This window comes from Trachinotus anak, unplaced genomic scaffold, assembly GCF_046630095.1.
Source record: "Trachinotus anak isolate AG129_WGS33_773 ecotype Australia unplaced genomic scaffold, CSIRO_AGI_Tana_v1 ptg000020l, whole genome shotgun sequence".
NCBI lineage: Eukaryota > Metazoa > Chordata > Actinopteri > Carangiformes > Carangidae > Trachinotus > Trachinotus anak.
This window is the reverse complement of record NW_027273871.1, coordinates 5,859,108-5,882,024: the sequence shown is the minus strand read 5'-3', so window position 1 is coordinate 5,882,024 and position 22,917 is coordinate 5,859,108. Positions and strand designations below refer to the sequence as shown.

The following is a 22,917-nucleotide window of genomic DNA, read 5'->3' as shown; positions in this document are numbered from 1 at the left end:
GAAGTTGTCTCAAATGATTTGAGACCTCTCTTGGACGAACTTAGGCAGCTGTGGCTCTCAGGAGGTAGAGTGGGCTCTCCATTACTCCTAAGGTTGGTGGTACGATTCCCGGCTCTTCTAGTCCATATTGACAAATGTCCTTGGACAAGATACTGAACCCCAAATTGCCTCCAATGGGAATGTGTCTTCAATTGTGTCTTGAGTGGTCAATAAGACTAGATAAGTGCTATATAAATGTGGTCCATTTACCATTTATATAGCATGGCTCACTTAAAACAGTTCTTCTGGTAACTTAGGTTTTGGTTAATGTAAGAGAGGACAGTGCACTGCATGTAACAGGGTGCATAATGGCATGGCTGGAAGAAATAAGACCAACAACTGGACATTTGTTATTGCTTCTTGAGGTCTTAGAATTACCTAGTTTAGTTAAACTAATTAATTATGTCAGTGAGATAAACGTTACCTGTGTATCTGAAGGTTTACTATGGCCTTTGAAGGACTGCAATGGTGCTTCAGGCTTTCATATTCTAATTTATTTTCTTCATAACTTGAAAATTGAATTAAGGCTAATAAGCAGGTTAAAACATTATTATATCCAGGGTTGCTTCATCATTGTGACATGATATACTGTATATAGTTTCTGAGAGGGAGAGGAAATTGCCAATAAAGCGGTTACAGGGGAGAGCGAGCAGCAGGCACAACTCTGTGGTCAAAATAGCTGCAAGCTTTTATAAAGGTTACAAGAATTCACAATAAAAGTCAACATCTCCATCTTAAATCATCACTCCAGTTCTATTTGAATTTAGTGAATCAACCTGAGTCCACACAGTTTTGTTCCAACTCCTTCTGTTTGATGACACAGCTAAATTACATTCTGTCAGTGTCCCTCTAAAAAAATAGCAGTAAAAAGAGAATTTAATTTATCCTTACAGTAACAGCCAGACACTGAGCTGCTGCAGAGCTCTTGGCTGGAGCTGCTGTTCAATAGCAGCTGAACTGGAGCCAACCAGTGAGAAAGAGGAGGTTTAAGGCATAGAAGTGGTGTCGGTCAGTCTGTCCAACACACTGGTCCTAACTGAAATATCCCAACAACTACAGGATGAATTATCATGGAATTTGGAGCAGACATACGTGGTCCTCAGAGGATGTATTCTACTTCCTGTAGCACCACCAGCCAACACCAACATCGACTGTAAAATGCAAAATCAAACTTTATTTTCAGGTTGCTCCAGGGGTTTAGATCATAAACCTTCAGGTTATAGGGCTGCTGTGCCACCTATATGATGGCACATATTTACTCAGGTTCTCCAAGATTTTTATATTCAGAAATTTAAATGAGGAAATTCACATATACTGGCTATAAAGAGATGAGACAAAGAAGAAGAAAGGTGAGCAGAGAGATGAGATACTGCAGAGAGGGAGAGGCAAGGAGAGGAAACAAGGGGAGAGGAAAGGAGGTATTTTAATCCTGAAGTCAGCAACAAATCACACACTAATGGGCGTGCAGACACAGACACACACACACACACACACACACACACACACACACACACACACACACACACAGATACTTTCCCCACCTCTTCCTTTTTTTTGAAAAAAATCTGCAAACACCAGCAGAAAACACAACAATAGCCTATTAAATGAAATGGTTCTCCATCCATCCTCCTTTCAGCCCTCATTCCTTGCATTCTATCTATCTATGGTAGATTATAACTCAGCAGATATTTGCAGATATTTGCAGATAAACAGATGTTTTCCTCCGTCACCACACCAATCAATAATTAATTGATGTTATAGAAACTGTGTCCATTCTATGTAAATGAAGTCATTGTGCATGTTGAAGCAGCCATCCATAACTTTTGTTCAGCAGTGAAAGGAGTCCTGGGGACCTATATTTGTCATCCAATAAACCTCTAAAACTCACCAACAGGAAGACCCCCCCTCCCTTCCTCCTCCGGCAGCTCATACAATACACTGCTCTCCTACACATCTCTTTGTGTGTAATTAGATTAGGCTGCACATACTCCTTGTGGCCCACATAATGTCTCCAGCAGCTCAGTTTTAATTTTTGTTCCTCTCATTAAAGTGGCAGTTCTCATGGTTTGGTTTTTGGTTTCACTTTGGTTCTGTCTTTATTGCTAAACGATTGTCGACGATCACTCACCAGAGATCTCCTGTCAATCACACAGTGGAGGCGGGACTATGACAAATTTTTCTGTCAAAGTTTAAGATTTGTCTCATCTGTGTGACTGCTGAGTGTCTTTGTAACTGTGTCCCAGTTTTGGGGCTTAATTCTATAGTGAATAAAAAGTCAACAAGGCCATAAAGGACTAAAGGATCTAAGCAGGCTTGTCATTGAGAGCACAGGCGCCAGGTGATTAGCCCCCACCCCACAACTACCCCTCTAAGGTTTAAAAAACTCATAAATGCCAAAAGAGCTTAACCATGCTTTGCAGGAAACCAGGAGATGTGTACGCATGGAAATAATATGTAAAATAGAGCCACCAGAGCTTGATGATGATCAACACACGTCCAGTCAAAGCTCTGAGGAAATGCAGGTGCAAAACAAACTCAACAGAAGTGCACAAACATTATAGACATGAATATTTATCTTTATTGCCATTAATATGTAAATGTGATTGACTCTTAAATTGAAGCTTGTTAATGGATGTTTTAGAAGCAGGTTATCTGTGTGGTAATTAAACTAAAAGTTATGTTACTGGAATAAACAGGAAGACAGAGAAAGTATTTCACCAAAATGGTTTCAATATACATGGTGTGATGTGATAGCACTGGCCTGGGCTGATGTCACATTACTGTACTAAACCATTAAACCCAGTCCGACTCTGGATCTAAGAGACATGGCTTTCTTTTTCCTGAACCTGGAGGATCCAGGTGGTGTATCTGTGGTCCTCTTTCTCCCACAATCAATTGTGCATCGGCTCATTGTTTAATCTTGCGTTGAGATGGTCATTGTCAGCTGGTGTCGTCTATATCGTATGATCATGTCATACTTACCAGATATTTTCACTCTGATGGTCGTCAGTGGAGCGATGGTGTGATGGAGTCAGTGAAAAAGCCACTGCGTGTAAATTATTGATGGTAGATGTTGAGAAACTGTCTGGACCAGTGAAATGACACCAGTCAATGTTCAAACACTCCAAACAACTTACGTCCACACTTTCTGAGAGACCTCTCACAGTCGTGAGAGAAATGACTATTGTCTCTGGGTTGAAGTGGCATCACATTGTTATATCATTGCAAGATCTTGTAGGGAGGAGGTCGGGGTGGATGGAGGCTCCAAAAGGTGTGGGACTTTGACACTGACTTGAGACCATGATTCATGTCCCACCACTGTTACCATAGTGTTTCCCTCATCATAAGCAGGGAGTTTTAGTTGCCTAAATGTAACCAGACGTTCTGACTTATAGAAGGTTACTTGTACTTATGTTATATTGCACATAATGAGCTGAGACTTCGGTTCATGCCAGTTTGTGGCAAGCATACGCTCACCCACCTGTCACTCAAAGCGACCACATTCTTAATTAATTCATAACTTTAGGCCTTAATAAAATGTAAACAGGTGAGTTATATAAAAATTCAAAAAGATTTTTACAGTTTCCACGTAAAAAAACCCCCAAAAAACCTGCATGGAAATACTAGAAATTTGGAGGGTCTTTTTTGGAGATCATTCAAGTTAAAGCAACTCAAACTATTTGGTTTGATGACAAAAATGTCATCGTGGTTAAAAGAAACAAAGACTGACTGTAGTGAGACAAGATGTGAGATGTGTGACAGCCCATTGTTCATACTGTACATGGACACTATCTATTATTCAGCCACATACAGGCAGAGAGTAAGAGTAGAGAGGCAGCAGACTCACAGCCCTTCTTGCTTTCCCAATGGCAGGTTTCTATTTAAAGTCCTCTGTGTCAGACCTTCCCACCAGCACATGAATGCAGCATAATGACAGAGGAATCTGTGCTGTGGAACGATGTGTTTCATGGGGGAACATTTGTGACCCTGACAAACAGTCTGAAGTCTTGTTGGCCTCCCCTAGAGGCTAAAATGATCATTACACCACAACACAAACATGATGTTTTTTTAAAGATGTGTGGTCATCAGAATCTACAAGGATCATCCTCTGGGGAGCATGAATCCTCACAACAAATTCAATGATAATCTGGCCTGTAGTTGGTGTGATATTTAGCTCCAAAATGTTGAACAGACATAATTTCCTTCTGCTTATCCGAGATTGGTCTGGGTAGCAACAGGTCAAGCAAAGTATTGCAGATGTCCCTCTCTCCAGAAACATTTTTCCAGCTCTTCCTGGGGGATCCTGAAGCATCCCCAGGCCAGATGAGATATATAATCAATCTGAACTGAGGCTGTTTGAGAGCAAAGAGGGGAACGACCCAGTGTTGGTGCGGTGGTGCTCAGTGAATATTTACAGTTTTAGAAAACATCAAATAACAACTGAAAATCATAAGTGGGTGATGATTTTTCTTGCAAATGACAATATGAGTGTTTCAGTTCAGTGCAAATAAAATCAATGTCAAACATCAATACACAGATCCAATCGACAACCCCAGAAACAACACAACAAGCTCCGGACAGAGAAGATTTAAGGATGAAACAAGCTGTTAAATGTTACATGTGTGATAAAGCAGCTGTGACAGTGACATGTGTGGGTGTAGAATATATACACTGCTCCTCCTCTGCACTTATTCAAGAACATGTGGATGGTGTTTTTATACAGTGGTGGTCAGCGGGACTCCCTCACAGACCTGCAGGGTTCAGTTCAGTCAGCTCTGAATGGATGTGTGATGAGAGAGAGTGAGAGAGAGAGAGAGAGAGGTTATGGTAATCCACTCTCTCTCTCTCTCTCACCCTGCAGGTCACAGAAAGTGTTGAGCTGGGAGAAAAAAAAAATTGGGATTTCTGTACACCAGCCGGAGCTGTAACCATGGCAACAAGCATCAAAGATGACGATGAGTGGTTGTGCAGGAGTTCATGGACAGACAAACACACACACACACACACACACACACATAGATAGTATACAGCTAAGTTGCACAGCTAATGGACACCAGAGTCTGAATCGCCCCTGTTTACGACAAAGTGCAACATATTTTGTTCCGACTCGACTCTGAGATCACAGCAACAACTGAAACCGATCGCCCTTCGGCAGCAGTAATCTCTGATCAGGAGATCATACAGTGGTGCTGAGACTGAACAGATCCAACTGTATCGTGCACACATCTGCAGCTCCATAGTTTGGATGAAGTACCTCAACTTCCTCTCTTTTTGTCAACACGGTTGACATGCCCGTCTTGTTTGAATAAACTGCTGCTCTGATACCGAAGCGCGGCTCGTTTCCAGGGTTATGTAACCACCGTTCCTACGGTGGCAAGTTTACATACATCAGTCAACCATGATCACATGATCAAATGTTAGACTGACTTTATGAAGAGTTTGATCATGTTGAGAATGTGACACAGGATCAGACAAACATCCAGCCCAGTCACATCAGACGATACCATGGATGTAGCAGGTTGTAATCAAGCATCAACCTCCAGGGCTGAAAAATGAAGCACTGAAGAAAAGCTGCAGTGAGTCAGTCCTCATAGACTCCCATGTTAAAATGTCCAGCTTTACAGCAGAAATAAACATGTTTACAGCCTGGTACAAAAACTGTGTTGGTCTCTAGAGCTAATTTCCTCCTTCATGACATAACTGTACAGGGTGAAATTTTACATAACTCACCTGTTTACATTTTATTAAGGACTGAAGTTATAATTTAGGGTGAGTTGCTTGAGTGACAGGTTGGTGAACTTATGTTTGCTGCAAAACAAGCATGCACCAAAGTCTCAGCTGCACAAGCCCCATCTCTTTGCCCATTTTTGGATTAGTCAGGCACTGCCAAGATGGCGACGGCGGAGCAGCCCACTTTGACTGAGTGGGCCAGCAAATGAAGCCACATTGGAAACATCCAGTCAGCAGAGAAGTTGCAGCTAAGCTAACAGGCTAGGCTATGAAAATGTAGGAAGGCTAGCTTTCATCTCCAGCAGCTCTGTGGAAGCAGCACAAGCTGTCCAAGTTTAACAGACTGACTTTGTCACGTTTCTGTGTAAATGCATCAGAGATAAAGAAACGTCAGAAGAGTGAAGGATGAATGAAAGGATGTTTATTGCCTTTTCACCTTTACTTATTAACCATTTAATTCAATTAAATTTAATGTTTTCTTGTGTGTTACCCAATGCATGACTGACATTTGGAAATCAATCAATGCACCTTCAAAGTCAATATGACAACTTTCTCTTTATTAGCTCATGACATATGCTTTGGTGATGATCGGATCTGCAAGCTTTTACAAATGTATATAAATTTCAACCAGATTATGAGAAGTGTGGATATTTTTTGGGGAGAAAAGATGACGGAGCCTTGTTCTGCCGCGCTCTTACAGCAGTACACATCTGGTGTTGACTCAACTTAATCAACATCTGTAAAACTAAAGAGACACGTCCCTGTTTCCAAACTCCAACATGAAGGTTTTCTTTCCAGAGAGAAACTACACATTATTCAGTGTTCATACCCTCGATTAGCATACATCAGCCTGTAGCAGCAGTGTGTGTGTGTGTCTGTGTGTGTGTGTGTGTGTGTGTGTGTGTGTGTGTGTGTGTGTGTGTGTGTACAGCCAGGTGTCCAAATGTCCCTGTCAGCCAGCTGCCACAGGAGCAAAAACGACTGAACACTCACCAATAATTACAGGAGGAGAAGCAGAGGAGGAGGATAGAAGAGCTGTGTGTGTGTGTGTGTGTGTGTGTGTGTGTGTGTGAGTGAGTGTGACAGAAAGAGAGCCTCTGCAGACAGCTGGAGACAGTAGACTGGATAACTATAGATAATGCACAACCACCGCTAATTATACACAGCCTGCAACACACACACACACACACACACACACACACACACACACACACACACACACACACACACACACACAATCCTCCAGTCAGTTTCTTAGCTCAAAACAAACTTCTGTTTAACTTTAGAACCAGGCAGAGACACAAATCAACATCAGATCGTTGTACACACCTACACACACCTGCACACACCTTACAGAAGTGCTGTTAACAAGCCAAGGTGGACTTAGAGCCGCAGACTCCACTGTGGAGGAAGCTATAGTAGCTGCTCAGCTGTGTGTCACTATGCTTGCTTTACACACAGTTGCGAGGTACAACTACATCTTTGAAATAAACTGTGTGAAATTTCAGTCCCATTAGCAACCAAGCAATGGCCAGGAAGCTCATTAACTCTGAGAGGGTTTTTTCCCTCTTCAATGATTCTTCATTAAAGGAAATAATGTACAAAATGCCAGCGGGGTAAACAGCACAGTACAGAGGAAGAGACACACAAAGAGCTGTAGGGACTGACCAGTGTTAGTCAGTGTGTCACAGAACCTGTAGAACCAAATATTATTCACAGAAACATGCTGATTAGCTGCATCTCTAGGAACATGGAAAACTTCCAACAGAGATGTTCTCTTCCTAGCTGTGTCTCTGTAAATCTCCTTGGTGTTAATCAACATAAAAAGAGGAGTTTGACTCAGCGCGAGGTTACAGTCCAGAGTTTTAATGGTTTCAACTTCCTTTTTCAGCAAAGAAAGAAAGATTTTTTTTTTCTTCCTTCCAGGACTTCAATGTAATCAAATCCTCACAGCAGCCAATAAATCACTGCTGACACACTCAACACAAACAGTGACAGCACCACACACACCTGATGTACAGAGACAACAGCATCAACACACACACACACACACACACACACACACACACACACACACACACACACACAGTGAGTGACAGCAGTGTCCTCAGGCTGATATCTGACTTTCATTTCCATTTGACAGAGTGATGCACCAGTGTCTCTCTGTTATCACACCCTGAAGCATCACACACCGGCCGAAACACAGCAAGAAACTGCCGACACATCAGAACTCCTGCACCGTTACCCTGACAAACACTGTAAATACAGCAGTAGAGCGCTGCTGCTGCTGCTGCTGCTGCTGGAGCCACGGTCTGTTCACCTGTGTACGTACCTGCAGGACAGCCAGCCTGATTCCAAAAGATGACACCAATACACAGTACAAAGCCTGCGGCCATAGTTGGGTAGTAAATTACCATCCTGTATCCACCCGGTGTACTGCATCTTAAGTCTGGGAAAAGCTGGTTTAAGAGCAAGTTTTTCACTTTGACTAATATGACACACATTCAGGTGCTCAGTCCACAGAGAAATGCACTCAGCCTGTATTTAGAAACTGAGCCTTAAATCGAGCCGTCAGGACTTCCAGAACTTTATGATGTCACAACAAAGCAGTCACTGCTCTCAGCCACGCCCCAAGCCCCGCCCACCTGGACCCACCATCCAACCTTGCAAGATTTGGTTTCTCTGAGTGTTTACCTGAAATCTGCTTTATCTTTATTGGATCACTCAGAAAATAGTCAGCCAATCAGAAGAGAGGTTAAGATTGCAATGCAGCAATAAAGCAATGTTCAGGTCAAACAGGAGACATTCAGCAGCTAAAGAGCCAGATATTTCCCTCAGGAGCTGGTGGAGACCAAACACAGAGCTACGAGAGAAGGAACACTGGACTGAGATTCATCAGATGGAAACATAAACAACTCGACATGAATCACGTTGCTCTGTAGCTGCTGGACGTTCATCGTATCAAATTAAAAGGTGATATTATAACATTTTTTCATTTACAGCTGGTTTCTATTAATCTACATGATTCACGTGTATGCAGATGATACTGTTCTTTACTACTCAAAAAGTGACCTCTGCTTTAACTCATTTTTATTTCCTGATGTGTCAGGGGAAATGGCTGCACTCATGAGCTTGTCTTTGTAAATGCAGATAGTATACCGACCGTACCATATTCACTATCTTAGTTTACTGGGTTCACACGCTAACGTTTGCTAATTAGCATTAAAGAGAGAGAACAGCTGAGGCTGACGGGAATGTCATCAGTTCTCCAACTGGAGGAAGTTACACAAACTCTGTATTAAAAAAATAACCTGTTCATTATTCTTTAATTCATAAAGTGTTTTCCTCACTTCCACTTCCACTGGAGGACAAATGCATGAAGGAGTGGTTTTCTGAGTGCCTTTTCGTTTGTAAACCAGAGTGCTCCTGCCGTCAAACCAGATTCACAAACTGCTCTGCAGCCACTGTGAAGGAATCCTTGTCAAACTGAGACGCTGTGTGGTTTACAAGAAAATCCACTTCCTGCTGAACTCATGTCTGCTCGCCGTCAGCGCTCTCATTCCTCACCCTGCCACGCTCTGGAGAAATCTCTCCTCCCCGCCTCAGGAGCAGCACTCAGACCATATGACAGTGAATTTCTCCAGAGCTTTAAGTCTAATGTTGCCTGAGGGCTTGTTTCAGTGAGACTGCAGAGATCATGTTAGCATCACAGCATGCAACAGGCTCTGAGCGTCTTCAGTACCGGCTGAAAGCTGAGGTGAAATGTATTATAAACCACCATGGGGGTTTTACATTAAGTCGTAATTTACCAGGGTTAACTGACTGGGCCATTAGCATTTTAAGACTGTCTATCTGTTTTTATAATTAGCCATCGTCTGACACCCAAAACAGAAAGACATTAAAATGATGGCAACTGTCTGTGAGTGGCTGTAACAGACTAAACATGTGATTGGAGAGATAATTGATTCAAACCACATTTGTTAAAACAGCTGCAGCTTAATGCAAGTGAATGTTTTATGTTAACCATACACTGCAAGTAAAGATGGAGGGTCCTCTCTTCTGATTGGCTGACTGACCTGTTGTTACTACAGCCCCAGAGAGAAGCCTGAGAGAGGAGATGTAAAACTACACTGAGATGGTTTTTGGTTCTTAAAACCACAAATTTATCTTCTTTTGGATATCAACACTTCAAATAAAACACAGGAGAAGTTTGAAATATTGGACCTTTAAATGCCCACGTTGCCTCCTTTTGTGATCGTTCAGTAGACTGTTTTTTTGTAAAACAAATAAATAAATAAAACACCTATTTATCCATGATACAGTATAAATATTAGTAGCCGACAGCTATGGTGGATTAACCCTCTGAATTCAGTGACATGACATCAACTCCCAAGTCCTGCAGAGCTCGTTAAGACTTTTTAAGGATGATTAAGCAGCTAACAGCCAGTAACGACGGCTTGAGACTCGAAGTGTCTCTAAAGCCCGCTGTGTGTCAAAGTGTGTGTTTGAAGTATGGCTATTTTTTAGTTGCGAATGTATTTGTGTTTATGTATTGGACAGAGTCATTTTTTCAGATCTGTGTGTGCATTATTGAGATCTGTGTTTACCACTGTGCTTCTCAGGTGCTTATGAGTGGGTGTGTGTGTGTGTGTGTTTAACGTCTTTTCCGCTGCTCCTTAATGTTTGATAGGCGGGGAGTGGCGGGCGCTGCCTCATGTATTTTTAAAGGAAAAGTTACGCAGGCGCTGTGTGTGCTTTGTTCTGCCTTTTAGCTGGCCTACTTAAACTTTGCTTCAACAGCAGCAGCAGATGTCGACTCCAGTGGCTGTCGTAAACAATGTCTTCACACCTTTGAAGCACAAAAAGGCTAACAACAAAAGGCTGCACACTACAGCAAATAATATATATGTACATGTACTCCATTTATGATTGAACCATCACCAACAGAAAAATCTATAGACTCACTGGTGTCGCTGTAAAGCTGTAATGTTCATTACACCAGAAAACAAAGGATGGACAAATGGACTTAGTTGTGTTATTGTGATAACAGTGGTGTGATAGCATGTTGACAAGACTAAAGACCCATTTGAATGGAATTAACATTATCCTTGAAATGACATATATGCCACTATATTAAGAGTGATGTTGCCATATATGTCACATAATATATCTAAATATTACCACATATATAGATCCTCTGCATTTATTGAGATATAAGTTTATAACATACATGAAATATCCATAGAAGATGTGTATATGTACATATATTAAATTAAATTATTATATTATATTAAATTCTGTATGTTTTTCTAATTAATTTATTATTCATTTTAAAATTGTCTGTCTTCACATGCTGGGAAAGGTGTCTCAGACTTTGGACCCTACTGTATATAACATCAACATATGAACAGGCTTTAGGATGGATACATATTTCTATATGTCTACAACATAAGCACTCATACATGAATATACATGTTTGTATGAGCTAGACATATGTCAATATATAAAAGTGTTCCAATTTCTAATTCTAATTATGTCCATATAGTTCATATATTGAAATTCAGTGTATGTATATTACATTTGCATATAGGTATGGATGGAGGTGGGAGGGTAAAATATTCCCCTGGGTCCCAAGTAATTTACCATTTTTACCATAAAATTATCATTTCAGACAGGATCTGAACTTTGGTCTGTAGCAGACGTGGACATTCAGCAGGAAAAATCAAAGAGGAAGACAATAATCACAGAACAAACGTCTATAGCTCAGTTTTGAGATCGTAAAAAAAAAAAAATACAGGCTTCAGATTTTGCCTGAGAATCCTCATGTTTTTTAGGTTTTCCTCAGTCTCACATTAACCCAGTAATCGATGATTGTTTGTACATCCTATACTGCAAACAGGCTCTTTAATGGTGCCAGTTTGACAAAAGCAGTACCCACCTGTAGCTGACACTTCAACAACTCTTTTATACGGTCTTTCTCTTTTTTTCTGTCATTATTTTGGTTCCCAAACAGGCCTACATGTAGATGAGGCCATGTTTCTATCATCCATCAGTTTCTTCTATTTTCACACAAAAACCAAATTTCAAACTGACCTGATATAATAAAGGAGCAGATGGAAAATAACGACTTAGAGCTGTGTAATTAGATATTGATTACAGGGAGAGACAAACTGTCAACATTAAGTTTATTACAAATGCAATCACCAAGTCAATGACTGAAATACTGCATTTCTAATAAAATGAGTGCTAAGAGTCGTGCTTTTGCATCATTTGTGTATTGTTTATTTAACTGTTTAGCATCTGTGCAGTTGACACCATTTAGTTTGTACTAATAAAAGGGGGGGAAATACTGTGGAGAGAGTGTTTAATGCTATGCTTATTTGTTGGTCTATAGTCAGGTGGTCTGAACATGCAGAAATGTAAACTTTGTCTAGAGACGAGCAAACATCCCAACACATGTAGAGAATAAAGTTTTCAATTAAACATGGATAATGAATAAATGATTACTTTGGTCTCAGTGGCGTTATTGTTTCAAGGATTATAAGGACTTACACTTGTCCAGGAAGCTTTGATGAAATTTATTGGGCAACTATGCTCCTGAGATTTTATGGCTGAACATTTCTCCAAAAATTCAGCCTCATTTGAAATCTTTGGAAACTTTATTTCTTGTGAAATTTAAAAGTCCCATTTTGTATAAAGTCAGTTTTCTATGTCTGTTTTGATTCTAAAGCAGGTCTAGGTTCTATATTAATACTGTGAAAGTATCAAAGCCTCAGTCCACAGAGAAATGTACACAGCCTGTATTCAGAAACTGAGCCTTAAAACCAGCCGTCAGGATTTCTGGAACTTTGTGATGTCACAACAAAGCAGTCACAACTTAGCCATGCCCAAAGCCCCACCCACCTGGACCCACCATCCAACCTTGCAGGATTTGGTTTTCCTGAAATCTGCTATACTTTTATTCGATCGCTCAGAAAACAGTCAGCCAATCCGAAGAGAGGCTCAGATCCTCTCCTCTGATTGGTTGACTGAGAGAGGAGATGTAAAACTACACTGACATGGTTTTTGGTTCATAAAACCACAAATATATCTTCTGATGGAGATCAACACTTCAGATAAAATACGGGACCTTTAGATAAAGTTCTGTGGGTTTAAACAACGCTGAGAGATCAAAATAAAAATGTATTACTTTAAGTAAATCTACAAAATAAACACAAAGTCTCAGGGGTTATAAGCTCGTGGGGGCCCTGCCGAGAACATGTTCCTTCACGGACTTGTGGATCAGGAGAACAACCAGCCTCACTCGTGCAGAGCTGCATGTCAGCCTGCAGTGTGGTGGAGGGAAAACACGGGGATCAGCAGGATTGTGAGCGCCGCGGCTCAGATATGATACCAGCGCTGTGTCAGTCATCAATGCAGAAAAAAAAACACGCATCAGCTTGAATACACATAAAACACCATAGATGCTGTTGGGACTGAGAGTGTGTGTGTGTGTGTGTGTCAAGCTGTGTATTTTTACCTGTGTACTGTTCGTATGTGTGTGTACAGATGTTTATTTATTTATGAGTGTTTTTCTAAGTGTTTGCATTTTTCTCATTAATGTGGACATAAATCATTCACCTGCACATATGTACATGGATTAATATTTGTTCTAGTGTGTGTGTGTGTGTGTGTGTGTCTGTGTGTGTATCTGAATGTGGTTGTAACTTTTCTGTTAATAACCTTGTGCCAGTTTTTACACCAAGTATAAATTATTCAACAAAAAACTAACACACGTTCACGCTATTGTGTAACTCTGTGCATGTACAAGTCTGTGTGTGTGTGTGTGTGTGTGTGTGTGTGTGTGTGTGTGGGGCCGTCTGCCCTCCGATCACTCATGATTTCCCAGCTCTGCTGTGAATACACAGCCAGTTTTGATCCATATAACAGTGTTATGGATTATTGATCAGGGATATGAATTATGAGTGTAGTGTTTAAAGATTCATGGAGTTGCTGGGACGTCCTGATGATAAAATATTAACCTAAAACACACTATAGAAAAAAAGTTGTTTTTGTAATAAAGCAGGTTTAAATTTACTACTTATATCATTACAACTGGTTGTTAACATTTCTACCGCATCTGAGTTGTACTGCTGGGGACCAATGTGTGAAAAGTGTAGTTAATAACAACAATGAGCACAGTGGGCAGCCAATAGAAATGAGGCATCCAGCCAGGCACAGAAAGTAAATGGAAAATAGGGTTAACTCTAACCTAGAAAGTGCAGGACACACTAACATGATATGAGTATAAAGTGGAAACTAAACAATATGTACCAAAAATATGAAGCTGTCTGGTACATAAAGCTGCTAAATAAGACGTTTGCAGTAGGATGGTGCAGCAGTGTCAGTATTTCTACTGGTGCTACTCTCAATCTCTCCATGCTTAGCTAAAAATAAAACCATAAAGTGATGACAGTTGACAGTAGTGGGGCATGAACAGGATCAATTGATTGTCTAATTCAAACAAGTGCATTTGCTGTTAGGTTAAAAATGCCTCCTTTTCTCTGTCTATTCAATGACCAACACAAAGGCATCACCTGATTAACTGATCAGAGCTGTGACCCCACAGACCCAGCTCCTGCCAGTAGAAAGGCTGAAACCTTCAGATTTAAAACCATCAGTGGGAAATTATCTCTTGATGTCAAATTTCACGCAAAACATCTCAGAAAATCACCGTCTCAGCGTCGATGAACTCCCCCTCCCCGCTGCAGCTCCTCCGAGGTCACACAGATCAGACGTGTGGACACAGGGAGTGCATAACAAAGCTCAACGCATCTTAAAAGGTTTAATGGCCTGAAATAATAGTCATCTGTCCTAATAAAGCAGTCAGTCTGCTGCTACTGCTCCTATGAGCCCAATATTCGGATGTAATAATAAAAACCCTTTCACAGCGATGGAGGAGGGGGCATCAGGGGGGTTGATTGAACTTATATGTAATGCATCCCTGTTTGAGTTCACACCAGCTGCACTGCTTACTGCACATGTTTTTACTGGTTTAATTATTCACTTGATACCCCTGCTCTGGAGGTGGCCCACGTCATTAACAGCCCTCAGAAACAAAACTCCAAACTTCAGAACTAAACAGGTCATTTGTCAAACACACGTGACTGAAAAATCTACTGGTAAAGTTTGGTTAAGTTCAACCAAAGTTTTCCACTGAAACGACTTGTTTGACACTACTTTATATAATGTATTCACTCAACATAATATCAAGAATTATACAGCACTTCTTCAATAAACCTGTTTACTGTACTCAAACATGCTTCATAGTTAGCTTACATAAAGATTAGCAGCATGAAAGTCCTTGCTAGCCTCAATGCACATCTCAACACCAGGTGTAACAGAAGACCAACCTGACTAAAGTCTGAACAGAAGTCATAAAACATACAAATTAATTATCAGACACTCATGACAACTTTTATCCCCTTCAAAATTTTCCCAACAGGTTCAATAGAAGCAGAGCTTTTATGCGCATGCGTCATTTCCTAATGTAGTTTTCATGCCAAAGTAGCAAACAATGAGTTTTACAAACGCGAACTCACCTGAATATGAAATGTCCGCAGATTTAAGCATCAACAGGCGAAGTCACAGCGCCTTCATCAGCTTGTGCTCAGCATCAGACATAAACTTCCAACTTCTTGTGATCAAGCTCTAACTCTGGCTGACTCCAGCAGGTGGCTCCTCAGGTGGCTCCTCAGGTGGCTCCTCAGGTGGCTCCTCACCTGTAGCGCAGCCGCATCTCACCGAGGGAAGAACAAAGATGGGTGTTTTCAGAGTAAGAGCGCCACTCTGAGCACTTTTTGCGCGCTGAGCAGAGCGCTACAATTTATCAACCTCATTGAAAGAGACGGTAACATAATAGTAATATGACTATATTAGTAATATAGTAATATAATTAGTAATATGACTATATGAATATACCCTGGTTACACATGTGAGCAGGATTTAAGACAATCCAAGTGCTTCTTGTCTTTGATATTGTGGGCAAACAGTGGAACAGCAAAGGGCTCAACAAATACAAAAACGATTCACCCTGGTCAGAGTTGATGTGCGTTAAACAAATGGTAACCTGCTAGTTTGAAACTGCTGTTTTGAAGACTCGAGTTTGCAATTTCACCGTTGCCATCTTGTTTTTTTTTTGAAACCGGAAGAAACCATATTTGGAGGAGAAGGTGGAACTGAGGAGGAGTGAGGGGTGGATCTGACCTGCTCTGTCCTCTGTCCTGATTGTCAGGCAGGTCGCTATGTGTGGTACAGTCTGTCAATCACACAGTAGCCCCACCCTAATGCATACCCTGCTTTATCATCTGTTTTCCTCTAAATGGACCATAATTTAAAAAAAATAACATCATGTTGTATTGAAGAAGACTTGAAACTAGAGACCATAAACTCATTAGAAAAACATTTACTGAGGGAATAAATCAAGTGAGAATTAGAGACATTTCCCCATAGACTTCAATACAATCAGACTTCTTTTTGCAACCAGTGGAGTCGCCCCCTGATGGTCATAAGATAGAATGCAGGTTTAAGGTTCTTCAACATTGGCTTCACTTTTCAGACCCGGAGTCTACTTCCATTTGTATATACTGTCTATAGTGTTAAATAACATACATGTACTGTATATGATTAAGATTTGATTTATGATCCACAGAAACATCACTTCATTTATCTATTACTGTCCATGTTTGACTAAGAAGTAAAGAAAAACACTCCTTTCTTTCTTCTTCAATTTTTTTTTTGAACCAAACCTCATTTTCAGCAGAATGATGGTGCCGACTGGCGTCTGCACCCACACTCGGACCACATCTGAAGCCCACAGCGACTGATCCAGGGCCCTACAGACCAATCAGCAGAGTCTGTTAACGGCTCACATGTCAAACCTCACATCTCCAAGATTCAGATCAGAGGCCTTCATCTGAAGAGCTTCTGTTCTCTTTGTTTTCTTGTCTACAGCTGTTTTTGTCATATGTTTGAAGTTTATATCCATGTGAGAGATGTTGTACAGTAAATGTTGTTGTATACTATTATTATCACAGTGAAAGGAACTATTTTGCTCTCATGTTAACACTTAACATATATGAATTACAGTGTGTATGATGTTACCCACTGGTATAAAAACATTTAACTTCTCTTTGTGCTTTAATATCTGTTTAATGAGACACTGATTAATATCACCACCAAGAACCACTTTAGAAGAAAGTGTTTTAAAGGATTTCAGTCCAGTCTGAGTCTGAAAACACCAACCTCTCCGTGTTCCTGCAAATACTGAACAAATATTAAAATGTTAAAATATTATAAACTTAAATATTTATGAAGGTAGATGTATGTGTCTTTCTCTGATTATAAAGCAGGTCTTGGTTCTATATTAACACTGTGAAAGTATCAAAGCCTCAGTCCACAGAGAAATGCACACAGCCTGTATTCAGAAACTGAGCCTTAAAACAAGCCGTCAGGACTTCCGGAACTTTGTGATGTCACAATGAAACACTCACCACACTCAGCCATTCCCAAGCCCCACCCACCTGGACCCACCATCAATCCTTGCAGGATTTGAAAATCTGAGTGTTTACCATTTACTCAGAAAACAGTTAGCCAATCAGAAGAGAGGCTCTGAGCCTCTCCTCTGATTGGCTGACTGGTCTGTGGTCTAGAGCTCCAGAGAGAAGCCTGAGAGAGGAGGTGTAAAACTACGCTGAGATGGTTTTTGGTTCTTGAAATCACAACTATATCTTGTCATGGATATCAACACTTAAAATAAAACAGTGGAGAAGTGTAAAATATGGGACTGTTGCTTTTTCTATTTAGGTAGAAATCCTGGGATGGTTTTCAAGATGTTTAGTTAGTTTTAGTGTTTTTTAACCTTTAAAAAACTATAAACCATGGATATAATCCATTAAAAATACCACAATATATTACTATCCAGTAATTGATCCATTATTCCATCAAAATCCCATTAAAAATAAATATTATCAATGGGTAAGGTGAAAAATTAAGGGATTCAAATGTATCCAATGTGAAGAGTTCCCCTTTAATAAACCTGGGAGGTATTTTTTTATAAATACATGGGTAATTAAATATGAAAACATAAAACCGATCCACAGACTCGACAACCACAAATAAATTCTTTAGATTACTGCTTAAAAGTCATGACTAAAGATGAAGGTGGGGATGTAGACTGAAATACTAAAAAAAAAAAAAAGAAATCTCCTGTAATTTGGCTCGGGCTGAAATGCTGTGAGTGTCTTTAACAAGCAGCGTGGCTAAATATTTCATCACCCTCATCCCTCTGGAGTATTAATCCAGCTCGGAGCGTTTGACTCTGCTGCTTCAGGAGTTGGCTGACTGCTTAAAAAGGTTCGGCTCATCATTATGACAGTTTTGTTTACCTGTCACCTGTGTGTGTGTGTGTGTGTGTGTGTGTGTGTGTGTTTGTGTTAGTCTCAGCAGGTGAAGTGAACCGGTTACAGTTGCCCTTCGTCCCTCTCAGCTGTTACAGAGGGAATGTGCAGTGAAAGCAGCTGTAAATGGGAGCAGAACTCTTCTGAAGCAAAATGTTTTTGCTGATTTCAGCATCTCAGCTTTAAGCACAACAGATTGTGCATTCCCCCTCCTCCAACTGCAGGTTTCCCTGACAAACACTCTTTCTGATTCTCCCTCTATAGAAATGTGTGTGTGTGTGTGTGTGTGTGTGTGTGGTAGTACTGCTACAGTAGTAGTAGTAGTACATACAAAATGCATGATCTCATCTTTTATATTTCCTTCTTTCACTCACAGGTTTTTCTTTGATAAGCATCTGAACACAGTCATGTTAGAATGAGGTAAAATTTTAATTAGATTTTTATTTACAATATTGAACTACAATACTATACTATATACTAACTATAAATACTAGGTCTACCCTGAAAAAATTTTTAGCATTTAAATTTTTTTTAGAATACACATTAGCACTAGCCTACCTCGAGCTAACCAGGCACTACAGCTATCATTTCACTCCTCCCCAACTTCCTGGACAGATAGCACTGGATCACATTGGAAAAATTAAAGGCCCCATAAAGTATAAAGGTACATGTACATATGTTTTTTTCTAGGTTCTATATTAATACTGTGAAAGTATCAAAGCCTCAGTCCACAGAGAAATGCACACAGCCTGTATTCAGACACTGAGCCTTAAAACCAGCCGTCAGGACTTCTGAAACTTTGTGATGTCACAACAAAACAGTCACCACCCTCAGCCACGGCCCAAGCCCCGCCCACCTGGACCCACCATTCAACCTTGAAGGATTTGGCTTCTGTGAGTGTTGAAATCTGAAACCTGATATATTTTAATTTGGTCACTCAGTCAGCCAATCAGAAGAGAGGTGCTGAGCCTCTCTTCTGATTGGCTGACTGGCCTGTTGTTTCTAGAGCTCCAGAGAGAAGCCTTAGAGAGGAGATGTAAAACTACATTGAAACAAATATATCCTTATTAAATTAACAATGAATTAATTAATAATTAATTATTATTCATTAATTATTCAAATAAAAAAGGAAAAGTGTAAAATACGGGGCATTTAAAGTTCTGTAGTCTCTTTTGTCTATCATTTCTAGATGAGAGATAATAGAGGTTTTCTAATGGATCAGTATCTTTGCCTCCTCTTCAGCTCTCTGGCGCCCCCCTGGGGAGGCTTTTGTCCCCCTCTTTTGGCTTTGTCCTGATGAATGTCCATGTCATTACAGACCATATCCTGTAATTTCCCCATGGTTAAAATGCCGCCTGAAATGATGAGCTAAATTACCAAGGAGCACAGTTAATATTTAATTCCCCACCTCCCCCTGTAATTTCAGTCCCTTCTGAATGGGACTAAAGAGAGCTACAACATTGCGCACATATATTATATATTAAGTTGGTAATATTATTACAACCAATAGAACCAGAGTTTCCAAAGTTAAAAAAAATCCAAGTTATAATAAACTGCAAATTTCTCTTAAGTGAGGCTTAGTAGTGGGTGTGATAGTGCAGGTCACGACGGTGATGGTGGAGCTGTGGATGCCATTGGAGTGTTTCAATTAACTGTAACAGTGAGACACCGTGCACAGTACCGGGTCCTGAAGGGCAACACACACCTCCACCCACTGTCTTGTATGTAAACACAAAAGCATGTATGGTCCAGATGCATCGGAGTGACACCACAGTCAAATGTTCGAGTGTCAGCATGATGATGATGATCGCCTCAGAGAAACAGAAATTTAATCACATTTTCTCCTGGGATCGGCACATCTCGACTATACTGTGCTACATGTGCTATACTTTGTGCTACATTTAATTGCATGAAAAGTGCTATACAAATAAAGTATGACTGATTGATTGAAACTGGACATCGACTTCACCTTCTGTCTGTGTGTTACAATCATCAACAAAAGATCACAATTCCAAAGGATACACATGGTCTCCAAGACCCCTGACTTTTCACTTAGCACTGACCATGCCTGTGTGGAAATTACATTTATGAAACTAAAATCAAGATGGAGAATTCTCGGACTGCACTCTTTACTTCCTCATCTGATCGCAACCTGCTATGACCAACACGACTTCTGTGAAGAAGAGAAAAACCAAGGAAATCCACAACAGATGCAAGAGGCAGTACTTTCCTCAGCCCGGAGATCATCACATTGATACTGTCAATGCAGAGCGGCCAGAGAAGCACTCACAAATAACATGGCAGCAAACCTTCCTCTCCGTTAAGGTGTGTGTCCTTGAGCTGTCAAGGAGGAGGTCTTACTGGTGTCTTACTGTTTACATGTTCTGTATTTCTTTGGTAAGTTTAAGTTAAGAGGCAAATATTGTACTTTTTTACTCAGTTAATGTATTTTACTAGAAGAGTTCTGAGTAAAATGAACATTTTACATGTAAAACATATGATGAGATGTAAGCCTATATGATGAGGTTTCAGACTCATCCTCCACTGTTCCTGCTCTCCACATTCGAAGGTTGCAGATGCAGCATAATAAGGTGGAGGGGCTTCGTAATGGATGTTATTCGAACTGGCATGAGTGAACCTGTGCTGTATAGAAGGTGGGATGTGAGCAGCTGTCTCACTACTGCTTCCATGCCACGGCTGCTGTGTTACATCACTTCAGTGTGAGAAACCCACGCTTTCACTCGTAGCCCTCTTGCAGCCATTCGTTTCGGGTGTGCAGGAACCTTTCCAGGAAATCCTGTTGGCAGCTAGAGGTGTAATGAAGCCCACTGTGCCTTGTCCTGTCTGGAAACAACAACTTGACACTCTTTTGTTTTAACTCCTCCTGTTGCTATCTATTTTGATACTCCAGTTTTTGACATGGATGTATTCAGACTGACCGTGGCAAAGCGGTCTGGCCGGCAACAACACAAAAGTTAATTGGCTTATCACAGTGGTAGGCCTTAATTTCTTTTTTAACAATCATTTCATTTTAAAACATTTAAAGAGTATTTATATTTTTATTTTTTTTAAATAATTTAATCTTTTCATTAAAATTGTTCCGTTTTGTAAATTATTTGTCGGCCCTCTTGCAATAACTTTGCAGCTCACCAGTGGGCCCCAGCTCACAGGTTGGGAACCACTGGGGTAAAGTATAGATTATCGCCTGGGCTATCACGTACCTTGTGTTGTGGTTTGGGGGGGTCCCTCAGCAGAAGGATGTATAGGTTCTCAATATTGGTGGATATAGAGGTGGATGCAGTGGTGTCTTCAGCAGCTGCAGAGGTATTGCCTCTCCCTGAGGTTAATTCTTCTTCAAATGTGTCATCATCCATTATCTGTTGACAAGAATATGTAATGATCAGGTAAATGTTTTGTATCTGTATTTACGTGTTAACATTAGCTAAGCAACTTACCTGGATTTGATGCATCACCCTATTAAGGCTCAGCATCTGTTGCACGAGGGAAGCCAATGTCATCGTAATCGTCTTCTTCGCCCAAAATTTTGTCAAATTTGAAAGTTGCTGGATTAGATCCACTTCTTTGGTTTTGAGGTTCAGAGATGGAGTTAAATTTATTTAGTTTTCCACTATGATCTGACGCCTCCACTGTATGTGTTTGGAGGCTGATGTCATGTAGACTGTGTGAGGCACTTTTGTTGCCGCCATTGTTTCTGAAGTCACACCAGTGCAGGGTTAGGGTTAGTCAGCAGAGGTGAGAAACCAGGATAGGGTTAGGATTAGGAATCTATCTCGATAAGGACTTGTTTCTAAGGTTTCTGAAATCGGGATATGATATAATGTTATGATGAACACAAAAATACTTCAAAAACCTGATCATAACAGGGACATTCAAGTCCATGTAAATGCACCCAGAGTTAATTCAGAATACAAGTGAGATGAGAGGAAACTCTGAGTTGAAGATGAGACACCAGACTTCCTCTGATGACACTGATGCAGTCTGCAGAAAACTCTCTTCCCCTTCTTCTGCCTCTTAATCTTGTTTGGTGAGAGGTAAAATCAGAAAAGCAGAGGGGGAGGACAGAGAGGAAGAGGAAGAGAGGGGGCGGGAGGCAGAGAAGCCATTTTATAACGGAGTGACCTGGAAATGTCAGAGATGAGGAGTGAGAGTTTCTACAAGACACACACACACTTATTCTCTCACGCACACTTGTACACACTTTCTTTCAGACACATTTATGAACACACACACTCTTTTCAGGGGGAGACAGCCCTGCAGGTGGTTCTCTCTCTCACTTGTAAAAAGGACTTTTTGCCTTTGAAGTAACAGAATCAATATCAAACGGATGCGACGCGGGAAAGTTGTATTACATCAGCTGTGAGACATGTTTACACAGTGGCGGCCCCACATGGCGAGGGGAGGTAACTGCTGGACTTCTGAGAGCCTCGTCACCCTGACGCGAACAAACGAAAGCTTCAGATATCTAGCACTTAGTGTCCCTGCTGTTCCTAAGCTTATTTTAGACGTCTGTGATTTCTTAACAGGTTCCTGGAGAGATCAGCGTAACTTATTAAAGACAAAGCTCTGAGGCAGTTATTTGAGTTACAGTTTAGTAGATTGAGTTTATAAGCAGTTGTTGATTTCCAGATGATATGTTTGAAAAACCAGCCGCTCCATTTGAACCCATGTAAATATTTTTTCCTTTATTCAT

General features: G+C 40.6%; 1 long non-coding RNA gene across 1 annotated transcript in view; it reads right to left on the bottom strand.

The window, feature by feature from the left end:
- Positions 1–15,579, bottom strand: part of LOC139637644 (uncharacterized) — a 38,098-nt gene extending 22,519 nt beyond the window's left edge. Inside the window, exon 1 of the long non-coding RNA XR_011694649.1 lies at positions 15,351–15,579. This is a non-coding gene — a long non-coding RNA (uncharacterized lncRNA). The remainder of the gene's footprint in view (positions 1–15,350) is intronic.
- Positions 15,580–22,917: the final 7,338 nt, after the last annotated feature.